This window comes from Dendronephthya gigantea, unplaced genomic scaffold (assembly GCF_004324835.1).
Source record: "Dendronephthya gigantea isolate DGI-Jeju-01 unplaced genomic scaffold, DenGig_1.0 000024F, whole genome shotgun sequence".
NCBI classification, from domain to species: Eukaryota; Metazoa; Cnidaria; class Anthozoa; order Malacalcyonacea; family Nephtheidae; genus Dendronephthya; species Dendronephthya gigantea.
In genome coordinates, this window is record NW_021163034.1 from 1,475,986 (window position 1) to 1,494,932 (window position 18,947).

The 18,947-nt window shown below is 37.8% G+C and overlaps 1 pseudogene; it reads left to right on the forward strand.

The window, feature by feature from the left end:
- Positions 1 to 842: 842 nt before the first annotated feature.
- Positions 843 to 18,739, forward strand: LOC114522749 (annotated as a pseudogene).
- Positions 18,740 to 18,947: the final 208 nt, after the last annotated feature.

Sequence of the window (18,947 nt, forward strand, 5' to 3'; positions counted from 1 at the left end):
TTTTTTACCACTAGAGTATATCGTAAATGTACATGAATTTCCATCGCGCTGAAAGGTACCACTAAAGATTTTTTGTGGATAAATTCTTATCAGAGGGCTATGGGATAAAGTTGAACATCGAATATTACGAGTATTCCGCAATGTTCACACGGCAGTTTAGACACAAATCACAACAATTTATTGGACTTCAACTGGAACAAATGTGTCTGGGATTTCGGTTTCCGTGGTTAAATATTGAGACGCATGTAAAACGAGTGTAAACTATGCAAGGCTGATATCACCATAGAATACAGTGAGTTGCACAATTAGTAATTGCATGACGTAAATCCCGCGCGCAATCGCACGAGGAATCAGGCTTAATCTATGATGTAAACCCTCCCCTTTCCTTTTCGTTTCCTGTCACTTTCATTTTCGACGTTTCCACTCTTTCAATTTCCGTATACTTCCAGGGGGGGAAGAGCGTTCAGACCTAAACTTCACCGAGTAGCTAATATTTTTCCCCTTCTGAGTTTCACAGCTCATGCCAAGAAAAAAAACGATGAACGTGTAATGTTTCGCTGATGAGACGAACCACTTCAGGCACTCTCGCATTCAGCGCATATCGCGAGAGTTTGAAGCCCGTAGACGCTTAAGACTTGTGTTTCATACCAGGAACTAGAAGAGATAAACACTGAAAGCTACAATTAATTAGATTTCGGGGTGGGTCAAGAGGTCGGGGATGACCCTAATTGCTCCCCCCCCCTTTTCCCCAACTGGTAAAATATCTGCAGGCTTTCGCGCTAAAACGTGTCACGTGACAGCATTGTTATTAGTCTTACTATATAATAGTAAAAGTATATTCCCGTTAGATTTATCTCCTGTTGCCACGTTGTCAAACAACTAAAGTGAGAAGAAAGACACTTAGTCTTCAATACTTTTTTTTGCTGCTAACAATACTGTATTTATTAAAAATTATCTAAAGTTTCTAAGATAAAAGTAATGGACATCGATGAAACAAATAAATATGATGTGGAGACCGCCGAAGTCGGTCATGAAACTCGTGAGGAAAGAGGCAATTGGGGTCGTCATATCGAGTTTGTACTCGCAACTATTGGCTTCGCAGTCGGCCTAGGAAACGTCTGGCGTTTCCCGTATCTCGCACAGAAGAATGGCGGAGGTAAATTTGATATCTTCTTAATCTTAGTTGAGTTATTTGTCGAAGCTTTGTGTTGTTATGTTTAGCGCGGCGCTATCATGTTCGTGTGCCACGCATATATTTTCGCCCTGTTTTTTACTCGCCGAATACAGACTAAATAAAATAATCTTTAATATCGGAACAAGTATTCGTACTTTTTTTTTGAAGTATCGTAAAGATTTAGTTTTGTAGCTATTTATTTTCGGTAATAAAGGGTGAAGTACTTTGTACTATGATAGGAAGAACACGTGCGATAGGCGACAAATAACAGTGCTCTGAAGAGTGTTTTTCGGTGTTTTCAGAAGTTTGACTTGTGCTTAAACTTCTTCAGTATAACAACATTGTCGAAATGTTCGCGAAAGTTTATAAATTCTTGTTAATACGAACATCTACAGTCCAATTTGTTTTGTAACTGCGTAGTATTAGTAAATATTTAATTAATATTCATAACTCGTAGTTCAAAGCATGTCGTTTAATAATACCGTTCTTCACTTGGAACGGAAACGCATGTATCTTGAACTCTTTAGTGCTCTTTTGGTCGCAACCTCGTCGACAGGAAGTTGTCGGGCGGTAAATATCGTCTCATATTTGCGATTAAAAGTGAATTCGGGAGGATGACGGGTGTAAAAATTATCGAAGCGTCGGCCTCGTCGCCAGGAGTTTATAGGTGGGCTTTGGCTTGTGTTGCGTTCCATTCATTGCGGGAATTACAATTGTCTTCTGAGAACTGATTATAGCTTGCCTGTCATACTGGGAATTTTTGCGTGTTGATTGAAAAAGGATGTGTTTTGATTTAGCGAATAGTCGCACGAAAGAAGATTGTTTCACTTTTTACTACGCGAGTTTTACGACAAAGGCAATACGGTCGTAACTTCAATTAACAAACTAAAAATATTACAACAAGTTGTGGCCACAGATTATGAGTTGGCGGATTCTATTGGGGGGTAAACTGATAAGAAAGAGATCAATGATATCGTCTGTGTAAATGTTTTAGCTTCTAACAGCATAATTATCACACGGAAATAAGTTGGACTAGTTTGTACTGTCAAATATCCACTCGAGTTTCCATCTTTGGTTCGCTTGTAGCAACAGCAATTTTGTACTTTTATACAGATGCGGCAAAATTGGGATGATTGAAATTACGTGGTTTCAGCTGTGTAGCCTTTTATATGCAAATTTGGTCTCCCACCTATACACTAGCTATGAGGGAGCACTTTCATTTATGCTATAAATTTCACCCACGGTTAAAGAAATTGCCCACAAAAATGACCAAGAATGGCTTGAATACAAAATACTTTGTATATATAGGTCCTTCCTGTCTCTTGAACTTTCCATACTAAATTTAGATGTAATTTCAATGGATACTCTAAATTTCCTGTTGACATAGAACATAAATGAAAGGTAATATGACCGAAAGCAAAATTAAAAGTAAATAAGGAAGCATTGAAAATGGCTTACATGACCTGTAATTTCAGGCTTATATTTCATGATATAAACCACGGGGGGTGTTGTTTCATAATTTTGATTATCGATAACTTCCAATACCAGGAAAATGTGGTTATCTACGCATGTGATCTACACAAAGGTGTGGATTTTGAACTGCTTGTAGCATGTCATAACATGGTGTATATATATATATGTCTTCAAACCGTCATTTAACAGCAGCAATAGGGTTCATGTTTTGTAATATATTACATGTGGCATGTTTTATGGCCATGCACTTTATTGTTTCTAACTAGTGTGTTTGACTCTCCCTAGTCATTCAATGTTGTAGTTTGTTGCTATATGCAAACTTGTTTAGGGTATTGATCAGTATAATAACATGTATAGTTTTATATTGTACCAATTTTTAAAGTACATGTTATATGCTGAAATGCAGTATATTTCTATAGTTTTAAAAAAAAGGCAAACACTTGTGTGTAGGTACTATCGGAGAACACATTCTCATTATATTACGTGTGGGTTCCATACATGCCTTGTGGTTTTCTAGATCCAAGTTGTTGCTTAGACACTACTTTTAGTTGCCACAGACAAATTACCTTTGATGTACAATGTTCCATATCTTGATGATTATCAATCTACTCAATCAATTCTCACAGGTTTGCTAACATATCTTAATATATAATATCACTATACTGCTATTTTGGAAACCAAATGCCACTCTAAGGCTGGCATACTGACTGATAATTCTTCAAGATAAAATATGATGCACATTTCATAATCTTCTGCAATCTGCATGCCCAGACAATGTAACAGCAAGATTATATTTATCAATTTTTAAACTATGCATGCATGTAGGGTGCAATATAATGAGAAGTTACCTGGGTGAGAATATTTACAAGTATGAAATGTCACTATAACTTTGGAAAGAGAGAGTCCGGGCACTATCCAATTCCAACAGGAGCTCTAGCTATTGTGATATATTGATCTCTTATTCATCTTTATCTCTGAAATAATTTCCTTTTGGAACGCATTGAGTCTTCTTTAGCCAAATTAACTAACAATGCATATTCTAATTAGAAATTGGGGCTAATTTCCTATTAGAATTCCTTTTCTATTCCAAGTTGAATATTATTACTGCATTGCAATTAAAATTGATGCCAAAATAAAACAGACAAGTTTCCAATAAAGATCATTCGCATTATTTTTTAAAAGAAAACCGGCCTCCGTTTTCCTATCAAAACATGGCTCATCCATTTAAAGTGATGGACACCAGGGGAGGGAACAGCAGAAATGGCAAGGGGACTACTGAATTAGTGTAAACACTGCATTAGTGCATAAGAACAGACAATCTCAGAAAAAGCCCCAGCTTGGCCAGCTAGCCTGGTCGGACATAATGTCTAGATTTACACACCGATCATTGCGTGACCACCTCCCAACAATTCAGGTCGAATGTTTGTACATATAAAAGCTATCAAAACTGATAGCATATTAGGGACCAATCATTTTTACAGTTGTCGGTAAATTGTCATTTGATCATCGTGGGAAGGATACTTTTATACGTACTTCATGCATTATAATCCGTTGAGATAAACATTGCCTCACGCGAGATGCAGTATTGCATCAGCCCTAAAGCACAGCCATGCTTGATATATCTTTATTTACACGAATATTAGTCCTAGTCGATCAAGCGTTTTGTGTCAATTAGCCAGTTACGTAGATCGATTCGTGCGGGTTTAAAAATTAAAATAACTCAAAACTTTGACTTATGCAGCGTATAAAGAAAAACAATTTACATTTGCCTGCAATCAGTGCATCGATAGTAATGATTTGTTACAACATGTCATTTCATGTCAACATTTCCAGACTTAAAAAAACGGTAATTTGTTTTTCGCCATCTGAAAGGGAAGCCATTTAGTGAACGAAATTCGAAAGAATATGGTCATGGAATCAAGTAAATGTGCCCAAAGCAACTCTAGTACACGTAGTTGTATTCTAAATTTGTGAAGTTAAGTGAAGTTAAGAAATATGAAAGCATATTCCCGTCGGTACGTGCTGATAATAACAAACACAAAGTCAAGGAATGTAAATTATGCCAAGATTCGACTGTTAAACTACCCCCGCAAACCCCCACGACCACGTGTGTTGAAAAGCCGACTGAACTTTGTGCTGTTTTTTTCTTTATTCTTTGTGTTAAACTGGAGGAGAGGAGACTTCTAAAGACTTGCAATTAATCAACCTACCTCTTAGCTCTTGCCACTAAGAGCTGTTATTTCACCGTCTGTTTCACACGTCGCATTTTACATGTTACAAATGCGTTCAATCAAAACAACAAACGACAGCCAATAATAAGCCAGAATTTACCGCTATTTTTCGTTTTTAAAATGCATCCGACACGTACGAAATGTAACGTTTAAAACATACCTAAACAAAAGCAGAAGTGGACTGTGAATAACTTCTGAAATAGACGTGCAACTGAATTCTAGTATTGGAAGCCTGCCATGCTTTCGTTCCCCACGCCAAAAAAAAGTCATTGACACTGAGCTTTTTTTTTAATAAAATGTTACAAAGAATGACCGAAGTACCTATAGTCAAAAGCTAGAAAAAAAATAAGACAATATATTTGTTCGAAGTTACGTTCTTCAATTATACATTTTGTCGTTATTTATTTACGTAAAACTAAATTTCACTAAGATTAAGTATATTCTACAAAATCAACAATGTACGTTTCTTTACTTTAGTTTCGAAATGCTTAAGGACATGCAGAATTCGTTTATTTTGTTCGGATTTAAGAGCCGTCCGATAACATCTTTGTACTTAAGTATGACTTTCAATTTGCGGTATTTTTAACAACGTCTGGCATATTCTCGAGCCTGAAGTATTCTTAATGATGTGGTGTCGTCTTTGTATGCACGCGAAGCAACGCGTACTTTGCTAAGTGGGATTTACCACATCCACATTTTTGTTGATGATGTGATTACTGATCACCATAGCAACAAGGGGAGTGTGCGGGGGCTGGTAAGAGGCATTATAATTCCTCATGTGACAATTATACAGCGTGTTCTAATGATCAATACAGCGGGTGTCGCCACGAAACGACTTGTTACAACGCATTTTTCGAACACCCGTTTTATTGTCTGACTAAATTCAAACAATTGTCTTTTTTACTTTCACTTTTCGCATTGTCTGACCGTAAACACCTTGCGTAAGGAAGCAGACACGAGGCGGCAGCGTTCATGTTAATTATAAAAAGGGAACGCTGTTTATATTTGCGGTCAACGTAGTCATGTATATATTCTTATATTATTACTTTCGGTGAAGCTATATCAACAATCTCGAACGTGGACCGTCGTCTTAAAAGCTTCTCACAAAATGTTCGGCGGGAAAATATCATCCCGTTGTTTAAACTGTTGGGCCTTCTAATTAAAAATCAAACTTTAAAGTCAACAACTGTGCGTCTATGTGTTTCTCAGCGCGTCCCCTCGACCCCCTATTTAGTAATCACGATGCAAGACCATCTGTCACTGACAAAGACGCTATATCGATTCGAAAACAATATATCGTATGTTATTTTGCTTTGTCACGCTATAGCCTATAGCGTTTTCCACGTGCTTGAATTAACGTCCAGTCAGTGCACTACCCACGACACACCTACCCCAACACCCTCTCGCTCCTTACTGACTTGAGACGCGAACTGTTCTTTATCAGACATTCGTTTATGATTAACAGAATCGCATCATTTGTCAGTAAATGTCCTATCATATTATTTTCAATGTGTCCATAACACCACGACGCTTCCCACCCACCTGCAATGATGAATAATTCACTTGGAATCCTATAGATATTTCTATTATGTTTCTAATGTGTCTTTATAAATGGGTATTTCTTCATGTTGTGATGGTCTGAGTTACCAAACCAGAAAACATTCGCTTTACCATGATGGAAATCGAACTCGCAACGTTTGGTTTATAGTCCAATGCTCTTCCAAGAGCATTTTCTTCAGAATTATCACCTAAAGTTCATTACACGGTTTTACAAATTCTTATTTTTCCCAGTGGCATGTGCTTTTGTGAAGGGTTATTTAATCGTTATGCCTTGTTTTCTCACTTAATCACAATTCTCAATCGTATAGGCTTGTTATAAAAAGTTGATTTAATTTTTTAAATTTTTTGGTTTCCTGCATATGTTCTTCCAATTTTTCCTTGTGTTCGTATTAATCATTACCTAGAATGGTATAAAATGCTTGAATTCATCTGGCCCTCTCTTGTGCCGTGCAAGTCTATGCAAAATTAAAAGTGAGTGTTGAATGTCTTTGGCATTTTCTGCCCCTTTTTTATTCTAATCTTCTTTCTAGTTCTTCCGTGTTCTTCCTCGTCAATATACTTCAGTTATGACAGAGAAAAACACTATCCACATGTACACGCTTCTATATCTTACAACCCCTTTTCTAGCAAAACAATTTTCTCACTGGATTCCACAATGCCTCGTCGAAAAAAAATGGGTGACTTATTAAAGAACTCAAGGTGGAGTTAAAGACTTTGGGAAAGGGGTTTCAAGCTGGATCATTGTCCTAGCTAGAGCATCAATAAAGCACATGTGCACTCAATAAATACACTAAATAGCTCTGCTAAAGTTATCTTATTATTCTTATTCGCCAACAACCATCTGCGGTTTAAAACGATTTTTCTGTATTATTGGAAAATGGAAAATTGGAACATAGATTAGTCCAAGATAAGGGTGCTGATGGATAGGGGATTCGAGATTTCATGTATGACTTCCCGTACATAGGATTTCTTTCACCAAAACAAACTGTGTGGACGATGAGAGAGCAATTCGTGTTGAGACTTTGACACCATGCACAGTCTGCAGTCCATGTGGTCACATGTGCTTGATCGTACGTTTGTGTGCAGGAATTTTGGAAGACAATAACCGTAACTAGAGCTGTTTTTTGTCACCTGCCATCGGCTATTTTAGTCGCAGCACAGTCAAGATTTCTGTTCTTTTAAACAAAGGCAGTCTCACTACTGTATTTTCATTAGCACCAGTAAGAGACCTGTCATCTTTATTGCAAAAGCAAGACAGAAAAGTAATTATACTCACAGCACCCTCAGACAATGCGAAATATTATTTCCATTCAAAAACGTACATATGTCTAAGAGACGTGGCACTAGATATTACGAATTAGGGAAGTTACCTATGGCGCATCCTACATGCACATATACAGTTCCTCATTTCATTTTAACTGAGACAAAGAAACCCAGTACAAAGCGAATCCACATATGCAACAATTCCTTAGTAACCTCGGCGTCTTGACGCTAACAGATCCCTCCTGCATTTTATTGCTAAAGTCTCCTGCTGCTTTTTGTGCGAAGAATTAATCGAATTTTCCTAGTAATTGGCTTTAGCGGTTATTCTAGTAACTCGTTAAAGCCAGACAAAGTCTTATGCTTCCCTAATCAGAGTTTCCTGGTATATTTCTTCCAGGAAAAATTGGCACAAATTAATTTCTTCATATCTGATCTTCTTTCATATTTATGACTATCATTTTTTCCAATGCCTAAATCATCTCTAAGCACTGTTCTCCTGGTAGTGTGTGATAAATCTTCCGTAATAAGAGTGTCTTAGTACTAGTATATTTTTTTCAGGAAAAATTGGCATAAATTAAGTTTCTTCATAATCTGATCTTCTCTCATATTTGTTACAACCATATTTTCCAATACCTAAATCATTTCTCAGCACTGTTCTCCTAGCTGTGTGTGGGTAACACGAATGAGAACACCATGAAAAGATAAAACAGAATCTTCGATCAATTCCTAGCATTATTTTCATAGCAGCTTGCATCAAACTAAAAGTGGATTTCACAAATCGTATTTCACATGATTAAAGTCAGGTGAAAGGACTCAAACATTCGAGAAAATATATTTATTAAGAGGTTGATTGTATTCACAATGGTCTGATACTTGTCTATATAAATGTGAACAAAGTAACCAAAACATTAAAAAAAAATGTCTAAGTGCGTGAGTGCAAACATTCAACACCGCGACACTCGTGACAGCGTCTTGTTTATAAGCGAGACAAAGATGTTTCTCATTGTTGCCGTGTTTTTTTAGTACGAATTAAAATAGATGCTGGTGGTGTATAAAAAGCTAGGAACTATATTATATTGGCTCAGCAACGTCTACCGAGAACGGTAGGACTGCAATAATTAAAGGGCTTGCTGGCAACGCTAGGATTTGATCAATATTGGTATGCGATCCAAGTCATTACTTGGAAATGTTTACGCGCTTATTTCCACGAAACTGCATGGCGCCACCGTGTCCAGCGAGCTGAACTTCCGCTCACAAGACTTCCAACCGATTGCGCTGAAATCTAAATTCGTATTTGATGATTGTATCCACAAGTATTTCACCCTGATAACGAATTCGTTGAAGCTTGTGAACCGTTAAGGCCACCAGAAATGACGAATTTTAAAGAATTAAGATTGCGGCGAATCTGCTTCTTTACTTTAAGAAGAATGATAATCCGAGCCCGGAACCCCCCGGGAATGTTACTCTTACCCTGCGATGTGTTGCCTACTTTCCCCCACTGATCTATGAAAGTCTGGAGGACGTATTGCTTTATATAGCCTACCAAATCTAAAAAAATATTGGCTTAGCTGGGTAACGTTAGTCACAATGATTCGCTTGTCGATGTTTGGTTTTCACCACTGATCTCAGTAAAGCACTGGACACGCCATACTGACTGTCTGGGTGAAAACTGAAGCCTGACTATATCATCAATCATAGTTACTTGGAAGAACTGTTAGGGTGCTCATGATATATTAGTCTTTTCCATAGGGGCTCTGAAAGTTCATTCGCGTAGCCCACGATAGTTGCCTTATCCAGTTCGCGTAGCCCACGATAGTTCTTTATCCAGTTCGCGTAGCCCACGATAGTTGCCTTATCCAGTTCGCGTAGCCCACGATATTTGCTTAATCCAGTTCGCGTAGCCCACGATAGTTGCTTTATATAGTCATAGTTGCTAAAGTTTATTATCAGATCAGTGTGGTGGTATACTGGATAAGTCAAAATTTCATAGCACTTTACCATGTCAACGTTTTTGTAAGAAATTGCGCTATTTTCCTAAGGTGCCTTTCTTATACCCTATTTCCTCCTGCCATCGCTGGCATACCGATTTTTTTCATCGAACTCGGAATCGGTCAACGACTCCGACGTGGGTCCGTCGCCTGTTGGAACGAAATATCTCCGTATCTTGGTGGGATAGGAAGGCATTGCATGGTCTGTCGTTTCTCGTCTGTTTACTACAACATGATCATTGGCTGGGCTTTCTACTATATGTTCGTTACAATGCAAGAGAAGCTCCCCTATGCAAGTTGCGAAGGATACACTACGATTACCTTAGGCCCAGGTAAGTAAATGATATGTTTGTTGTGTAACGGTTAGCTTGTCGCCGCAAAATTACAAAATTGAAATGGTGTGTTTAAAAATTCCCTTTATATTATAAAAATTACAATTATACTCATGGAGATTGGTTACTCAATTTTGACGTAAGAAAGATAGCACATTGCAAAAAACACAGAAACTTCTTTTGATTTTTACCGTATGCTTTATTTGAACGAAACCTCCCTTATGTATAATTTAACGTTTGAATGACAGTGCAAACGTGTTGTCATCAATGACATCGTTGTCTCAATGAGATTGAGAGGATCATTGTCTCAATGAGTGTCCGCCATCTTGGATTATAGAGAATGTGCATTATAGTATATGCATTAAGCATGGATCTTTTGAAATCACGCGACCGTACATTATAAATACATATTTCTTGCTACATGATTTAATTTCATTTGTTCAGCACACACTGAGCACATTTGTCACGCGTGATAGAAAAAATCAAACAGGTTTGATATTTGTATTTTACGACACGAATGACAAAATATCCCAAATTGGTCCGCGCAGACTAGGAATGTGTGTAGGTCACAATTGTCACGAGTGACATGTGTTTCGTGCTAAGTGCACCAGTGTGCGCCAGGCTTTAGGCTGAATTCGGTTGGCAAAAACTGGAAGTGCATGTAACCAATTTTTATAGTTCACTTTAAAAAAATTGTTGCCATTGGCCTTCTATTTAAAATTAATATAATAATTAGCCGTAGTTTGAAAACAGTGTGATTGAAAAGAGTTGAAAGCCTGAAAGATGAGAAGCATTGCTTGTGTCAGGCTCAATGATGTTCCATTTGCATCTTTTAGTGCAAAACGCAACCGCAAATTATTCCAGTCCTCAGAATGTGACTGATTGCGAGCGACTGGGTTCCACCAACTATTATTGGTATCACGAGAATCTTCAAATCAGTGACGAGATGACTGCGAGCAGCGGCCTTTTATGGCATCTTTGTCTGGTTCTGCTGTTCGCTTGGGTTGTCGTATTTGCGGTTATGATGAAAGGTCTGGCCGCCGCAGGGAAGGTAAGAGCAAGTTTAGGCAACCCAGAGGAGCTCATAGGTAGGTCATGCTTGGGCCATCGAGAGGGTCAATAACCTCGTGGGGTTGGTTTTTACAAGTTGACCATCCGATCCGATCCTCTTTAAGTGGATAATGGCAGGGAAATAGCTCAGCTTCTTTGGGTATGTTACCCAGAATGTAGACCATCTTACGAGGTGGCTCATTCTAAGAGTTGGGGCTCTAGGGGCAATCCTAAAGGGTATATAATTCTATAGGTGTTAATCCCATAATAACCACTATCCCCCGATAATTCCATAGGTAAATAATCCAGGTGAGGGTAGGTGGTGGCTCAACTCGTAGGTTGGGCCTCAACTTAGAGGGGGGTGGTGGGGCTCCTATTTGTGTGTAATCCCAGAGAGGAGATGTAACAATATTCAACGTTTTGTTAGGAGGGAGATGGGATGGCCTAAGGCGCATGCAGCTACGTCGATGCATTTTCTCAAATTACATTCTTTCGTAGGTTGTTTATTTTACGTCACTCTTCCCTTATGTGGTCCTCTTCATCTTTCTGATCCGAGGCTTGACTTTGGAAGGAGCTGGTGTCGGAATAAAACGAATGTTTACACCCAAAGTAAGTATCTTGCTACCTAAATAAATGATGGGACTTGATGAACACACGAAAACATCCCAAACTAGCTCGAAACCGATATTTCTGTGCTAGAGTTGTAAAAAGTCTTTAACCTTCCCCTCTGGGAAGATTTCATTCTAACCTGCGTAAAAACCTTTCTTATTTGATACCCTCGAACTTATACATGTTTTTGTTTTGTTTTGTTTTTGTTTACATGTTTTGTTTTCTATTTTTGATTTATTGTATATATATAATAATATATAGTAGCCCAAGCCCTCCAGAAAGATTAAGACGGCTTGTTTTGTTTCAGTTCAAATATTTGGCTAATCCCGTCGTTTGGTTGGAAGCAGCCACTCAGATATTTTTCTCTCTGAGTCTCGCATTCGGAGGATTGGTTTCCATGGCCAGTTACAATCCTGTCCACAACAATTGTCGACGTGATTCGGTTGTGGTGTCTCTCATCAACTGTTTCACCTCGCAACTTGCTTCATTGGTTGTGTTTTCTGTCCTTGGTTTCAAGGTGAGTGTGTAGTGGGTACTTCATATATCACGAGTCCTATGATACACGTTTCACACTCCAGATGCATACATGGTCCTATACGTCACACTCCAGATGTATATGGTCCTATAACTTCATACTCCTGATGTATAAGTCCTATAACTTCATACTCCCGATGTATATGGTCCTATAACTTCATACTCCTGATGTATATGGTCCTATAACTTCATACTCCTGATGTATAAGTCCTATAACTTCATACTCCAGATGTATATGGTCCTATAACTTCATACTCCTGATGTATAAGTCCTATAACTTCATACTCCCGATGTATATGGTCCTATATATACTCCAGATGAACCTATACTTCACTGAATTTTCCAGACAATTTAAAAAAATACAAAATAAAAGACATTTTGTGTTCTTGATACTTAAGATATATCATTAGTTATCACACTCACTTACACCATCTTGGAATGTAATACTTTGTTTTTACACTGAAGGTCTCTTTGTAATTTTTACTATAACTATAGTGTACATTTTTTCCAGGCTACACAGAAATGCAAAGGAAACGATGATTGTGACATTGATGAAGAATTGGAAAATGTGAGTTCAGTTCATTCAGGTCACACACGTAACAATGCTATTCTATTTTGTTACATGCAAAATATGGAGCTCGAAGAAACGGCAAGGTCACGTGTGTGACCAGGGAATCTCCCTGTAATGAATAATGCACATCCTAGACAAGGAACAGCTTTTAATAAGTCTGCATAAGTCTGCATATAGTTCATCTAAGCTTGCTTGTTTGCTTGTGAGAATGTCAAATGGTTGTAACAAGGTCTTCAAAAATCTCTGAACCATTGTGTATGCACTATCAGACCCTGACACTACAGAATACAGATCATTCTGATGTTAATAAAAAATTGCTGGAAAGCTACAGAACAAGATCTATATACTAACCCCGGTTACGTCGTGCATGTTGGAATGTCCTTGCATGCAGTATGTCTGACGAATAAGCAAAGATATTTATCTACAATTTGTTGACAGCAGTCCGATGAGTGCTGCTCGTTCGAAATTTTCTCGGGTGAAGATGATCGAATATGCTTGATCGTTTCAGGTCGCATCAGGCGCCGGACTCACTTTCATTGCTTTCACTGAGGCCATCGTTCAGATGCCCGCCCCTCACGTTTGGGCAATCTTGTTCTTCATGATGTTAATCACCCTGGGTTTTGGAAGCATGTTCGGAACTTTGGAAGGCGTTGTTACGCCGCTCTTCGATGCCAAAATCGTCAATGTCAAGAAGCCATACATCACAGGTATGTGAGACGGGCGAAATTACAGAACTGCATCAAGGACATACTGGGGGAAACAGCAAACTCAAAGTTTCAAAGTAAACTAGGATTTGATATTCCAAATCTGGAATTTTTTTTAATATTAATAATTCAAAAATATGATCGAGTATATGACATTTTCTTTGCCGTAGAGTAAGTTTCAGTAGGCATGAACAAGAGTATAGTTATAACTCAGATAATAAAATACTTTCGCTGAATTTTCATAGATATTTTGCCCTGATTTATAGTTTTGGAGACACCCTAACATGCGATAACTTCCTCAATTTCAGCTGCTGTGTGCGCGGTCTCGTATCTCATTGGTTTAACGTTCTGCACGCGATCTGGTGTCTATTGGTTGGAAGTGTTCAATGATTATTCCGGCACCATACCGCTGCTCACTATCGCTTTCTTTGAACTGATCGCTGTCGCGTGGATCTACGGCTTGGATAAGTACGTTCACGCTTTTAATACTGTATGTCTTCAGCTATCTTATCTCATCCCATCTACTCCTGTACCCATCTAGGTTTGAACGTGATATTGAATACATGCTGAACGACAAACCGAGTATGTACTGGAAAATCTGCTGGAAATTCATTGCACCCATTTTCATCATCGTAGTATTCTTCGCGAGTTTGATCCAAATGATGGTGAAGGGGATTGGTTATAGCCGATGGGACGTTGTTAAGGTGGGAGGATTACAGAAGCTTTTTGAAGTAATCATTTGGACAAATGCAGTGGATTTGCAACCGCTATCTAAGATGGAATAGACCAAATGTGTTTTTATAGTCTACGTTGTATATCCAAAGTGTTTTTTCTTCAGGGGGAGAAAGTTCCCGCACAGTTTTCTGGATTGGCATATTTTGTTATTGTGCTTATGATCTTCGCACCGTTGGTCTGCATTCCTGGCGTCGCGCTCGCGCGATGGTTCGGCTATTGCCCGTACAAGACTCGTGGTGCGGCGGCAATTGACGACGACGAAGATCCTAGTGGCACGATAACACCAAATCTCTCGCGAATCCCGCTGACGAGCCACGAGGAAGCGCCTGGTTCGAAAGATGATAATGACGAGGTAATATGAGGTAATACTTGACCTTGCATTCAGATGCTTAATGTTTTTTTTTAGTGCTGTGAAGTAGTTTGCTTGTGAAATATCTCAAAGCTTCTTTTCAATTGAGAACAAGTATTTGAACTGATTTATTTACGAAATCGAAGTTTTATAAAAGAAAACATTTTTTTCTCTCCACGTGGAAATCCATACACTCTCGTCAAACCGAGCGTGTACTAAAATCAGAAAGACTGTATGTCAACTGGTTATGCAATCGCCCTAACCACGAGTTCTCCTTTCATGTCTAGGCTCTATCATTGATCGATCATAAAGAGTCTGGAAGGGAATCCGTGCTTTAAATATGCCTTTGGCCTGTTTCAGATTTCGAAATATTTTCAACCTTTTCATAAGGAAAATACAACTGAGTTGAAAACAAGTTAGCATACCGAACCGTACATTAGCTAGTCAGTCGTGCCTTACAATGTGCGTAATACGATGTGCTCTCTTGTGAATCATCCATGTTCATTATAGTCTCTATACCGGCTGAAATCCCTAGACCTACGATACTACTTTACTCGCACCCTATCTCGACACACAAAATCGCAGAGGTATTCAATCCCACTCCTATTGAGATCGTTTAAAAGAATTTCGAAATCTGAAACAGGCCGTATTCCGTTGGTTCATTTATCGGCATCAAAGGTAAGGCATTTAAATTTGGAAAACCGCTAATTTTGCTCGTGCCAAATACCTGACCTTGTATACCACCGGAAACCAGCAAGTGTTATCCCATAACACGTGGTGACTGCGAGTGAGGTGGACCTCAGTCCCCCAACATAGCTCTCGGCCACGTATCGGGTTCTGGCGTGACTAAAATCGTTAGCTTTCCGATTTTTGCTAGTTCATGATCTTGGACACTTGACTGAAAATCGCCTAACTGGCTTGATCGGGATCCAATAGGGCCATTTAAACGGATGAATCTCCGGTCTTAATTAGTGGCGACGTCTTGTCGTTCATGGTCCGACGAGCGGTGTCCGGAACGTATCCGGTGTCCGACGAAATGGGTTAAGCCGTTTAGGGTTTACATCCCGTGTAAATGGCTCTAGTGGCACTGTTTTGTTTATGCCAGTTTGTTTTGGTTTATTTATACTTATAAAATTTCAACATTGTATTTGTTCTTTCTTCAAGCCGTCAGTGCTTACAGAACACGAAAATTGCGAGTTCGACTATACTGACTGATCATGCACATTTCAGCGGTATATTTCTGTAAAAAGGTACTCTAAGAGGTGTTTTTTGTGAGAGGAAAAAAATATAACCCGGGTTGAAACCCCATATTCGTCTTTAGCCGCGCCTAATGCTAATGACCTAAGTTCTTTGTTTTAGCTTATTTGCAATAAGTTTGGCTAATGAATGGCCGGGCGTCTGAACAAAGTAGGCCTTCAGAAGATTGTCAAAAAAAAGGAAAAAACTTTTCCCAAACAAACAAATAAAAAAAATAAAAAACAAAAAATAGAAATAAAATCAGGAAAATTGAAATGGCCAAAAAAAAGCCGAAATAAAAAGCCAAAGCCAAAGGAAATAGAAATTTTCATATGGAAGTAAAGAATCTTGAATAATCACCGTAATATGGTCGAAGGACGCTTCAGTCAAGTTGCCAAGCATCATTTAGTCCTTTTATCTTGCCGTATTTTTTTTCAAAGATATTTTGCATGCTATTTTCTAGTTGTACTTAGATGCCAACATTTATTTTTTTTTCATTGTAAAATAAAGTGCTAGATTTGTAAATAGATTCCGAGTAAGGTTTACACTATCGATCGATTCCTTTACCCTGGTTTCCATGTGGTTGTAATCGTGTCGTAATCGTGTCGTGACTGACATTACGGCACGGTTAAGACGCATTTACGACGGTATGGAAAAGTAAAATATCGAACAATATCTCGTAATTTATTACTGTTGAGATCGATGTTGTAAACCTATAAGTAAATGTCACTGATTTGGACATAGACTGGATTATGCATTTACAGTTTTTTTCTCATATAGTCGGCTAATTGATTGATTGAACTTGTCTAACATTTAAATTTTCGCCCTTCAATTGAGAATTTCAGCAATTATTGGCACCCGGTCAAAAACATCAAAAGAAAAACCTGTATTACGATGTGTACTTCAGTCTATTTTCACATCATTGAAAAGGGTTACCACTGGCTGAAAACCGTCATTTGTGTGGCTCCTCAGCCAGAGGAAACCTTTAAATGGGTAATTTATTCATACCATTACAAAAGAGAGAAAAGGACCATTCACTCATACTTCATGCGCAATTCATCATCCATGTGCTACAATTGATAAAGAAAATTGGTGAAGAAAATGTTTCCAACAGATGATCGAAATCTCTTATTATTTGGCATACCAGCAAGCCTCTCCGTGTACAAAGTCACGTAGAATGAAGTATTTCAGTTGGTTCCAGGGCGGTCTGTGTAACCTGCTGGTTAGAACCGCTCACTTTTGGGGGAAAAAATAAAGTCTTGAATTTTTTTAATTCTGCCATCAGAATTTGCATGTTCATATTCATTTAAAGTAATCGAAAACCAAAACGTGTTGGTATTAATATTTATATTATTATTTATATTAATATTCCGATATTTAGACAAACGCGTGATGCAAATAACACACGAGGTTTGATTGGCTCTTCAAAACTAAAGAGCCAATCAAACTTCGTGTAGCATCAGAATTTCCGCATTTCACGTCATGAAAGGTCTATTGAAGATGTGTAAACAAAGCATTTGTTTACGTTACGAACCGAATACCAGCTTTATCATTTTTTCTATAAATGAGTATATTTATTTCAATTGCCATTGATTTAAAGAAGTACCTATGCCCGGCATGGGATCTGAAGAAGCTCGCGAAATTTCAAACTAAAAGTCCACTAAAAAGCATAACCCACAAAGTGGAAAAACACACCGTCTTTTTCACACAAAATACCCTAAAACTTACCGAAACGGTCTTCAGCACCAAGCCTCGTTTTAGTGTAAAGAGAACATCTTGCATTGAAGTGTGGGCCTTGGTTTTCAAGACAATAGCATAAAATGAATCCGCATAGATGCTATTGTTGTCAGATCACGTGTATATGAATGGTATAATATAACTATAAGTATATTTAATGCAACTAGATGTAATGTAATTATCTTAAAGATTGCATAGTGGGTGTTCTTATCTATCTATATATACAATATTAACTGCATAGATTATAGCAGCTATTTACCGTTGATATTTATATTGTAACCTACATTATTCTGTTCAATATAATAATATTTACTGATAGTAATAACTTAATAACTAGTATATTTAATTTCACGTACTTAGATATACATAGTGGTTATAGTGACTTTAACGACTTCCTCGTTTGGAAGAAACGGGTTTTCTTTTTGTAAATAGTTTATTGAGTAATTAACTGTAATTTTAAAGTTCCGCGGATCTCCACATATGTATAACCCAATATTTAATACGTACAAAACGTATCAATACCTGACAAGACCTTTCAAACTTCTTTCCAGTATACCTATTTGAAAACTTGGAAAACCGTTGCAAAAACAGCTTTGTTTGCATCGTGTGTGCAAGCTTCTTGATTACAAGTATTTCTTTTAAACAATGTTTCCCTTCGTTTTTTTCACTTTAAAGAAAGTCTAAGAAAATAGTTTACACATAAACACTAAGCAACGACGCTTCCATTTTTTCCATGTGGGTTAATTTAATATAACAATAATAAAACTTGAAGATGTAAAATAGATTATCAGAGTGCTGTTCCAATATCACTTACAAACCGCATTTGTAAATAGTATTGCATGTCGATATTCATAATTAAGTAGCCCAGTATTTTCGCTGATTTTAGAGAAGGCCTCTTTAAGAAACGCGAAGCTGCCTGTTAGGTTGATGTTATTGTTCTATTTTGTCATAGGGTTGGTAGATTAATAGCTCAATAGATAAGCCAAACTGTCGTGTTTATGTCATCGAAAATCCGAAATACAACAGATCAAGCAAACAATATGGCGTGATGGTGTTCGGCTTATGTATTCAGCATTTATAACCTACTGACCATGCATGGTTTAATTATATATAAAGTAAATTCTATAATTTGTGTTATTTTAATCGTATTATTTAATCTATGTTATAAGGTGTATAGATATTTAAACAATAAAGGGTACACCAAAAAACTTTTTTTCATTGTTTTGTGTCTTATTCCATTTTCCAAAGTGATCAGTCAAAATCGATGTCATCAAATCACCATTTAATGCATATTCTATGAATCCCTATATATTCGAGAGAACTACATATGTCTTCAGGGATGAAAGTGACGTTTTTTTAGAGGAGAAAACAACTCGGTATAGTTTCATCCGTTTACATGTT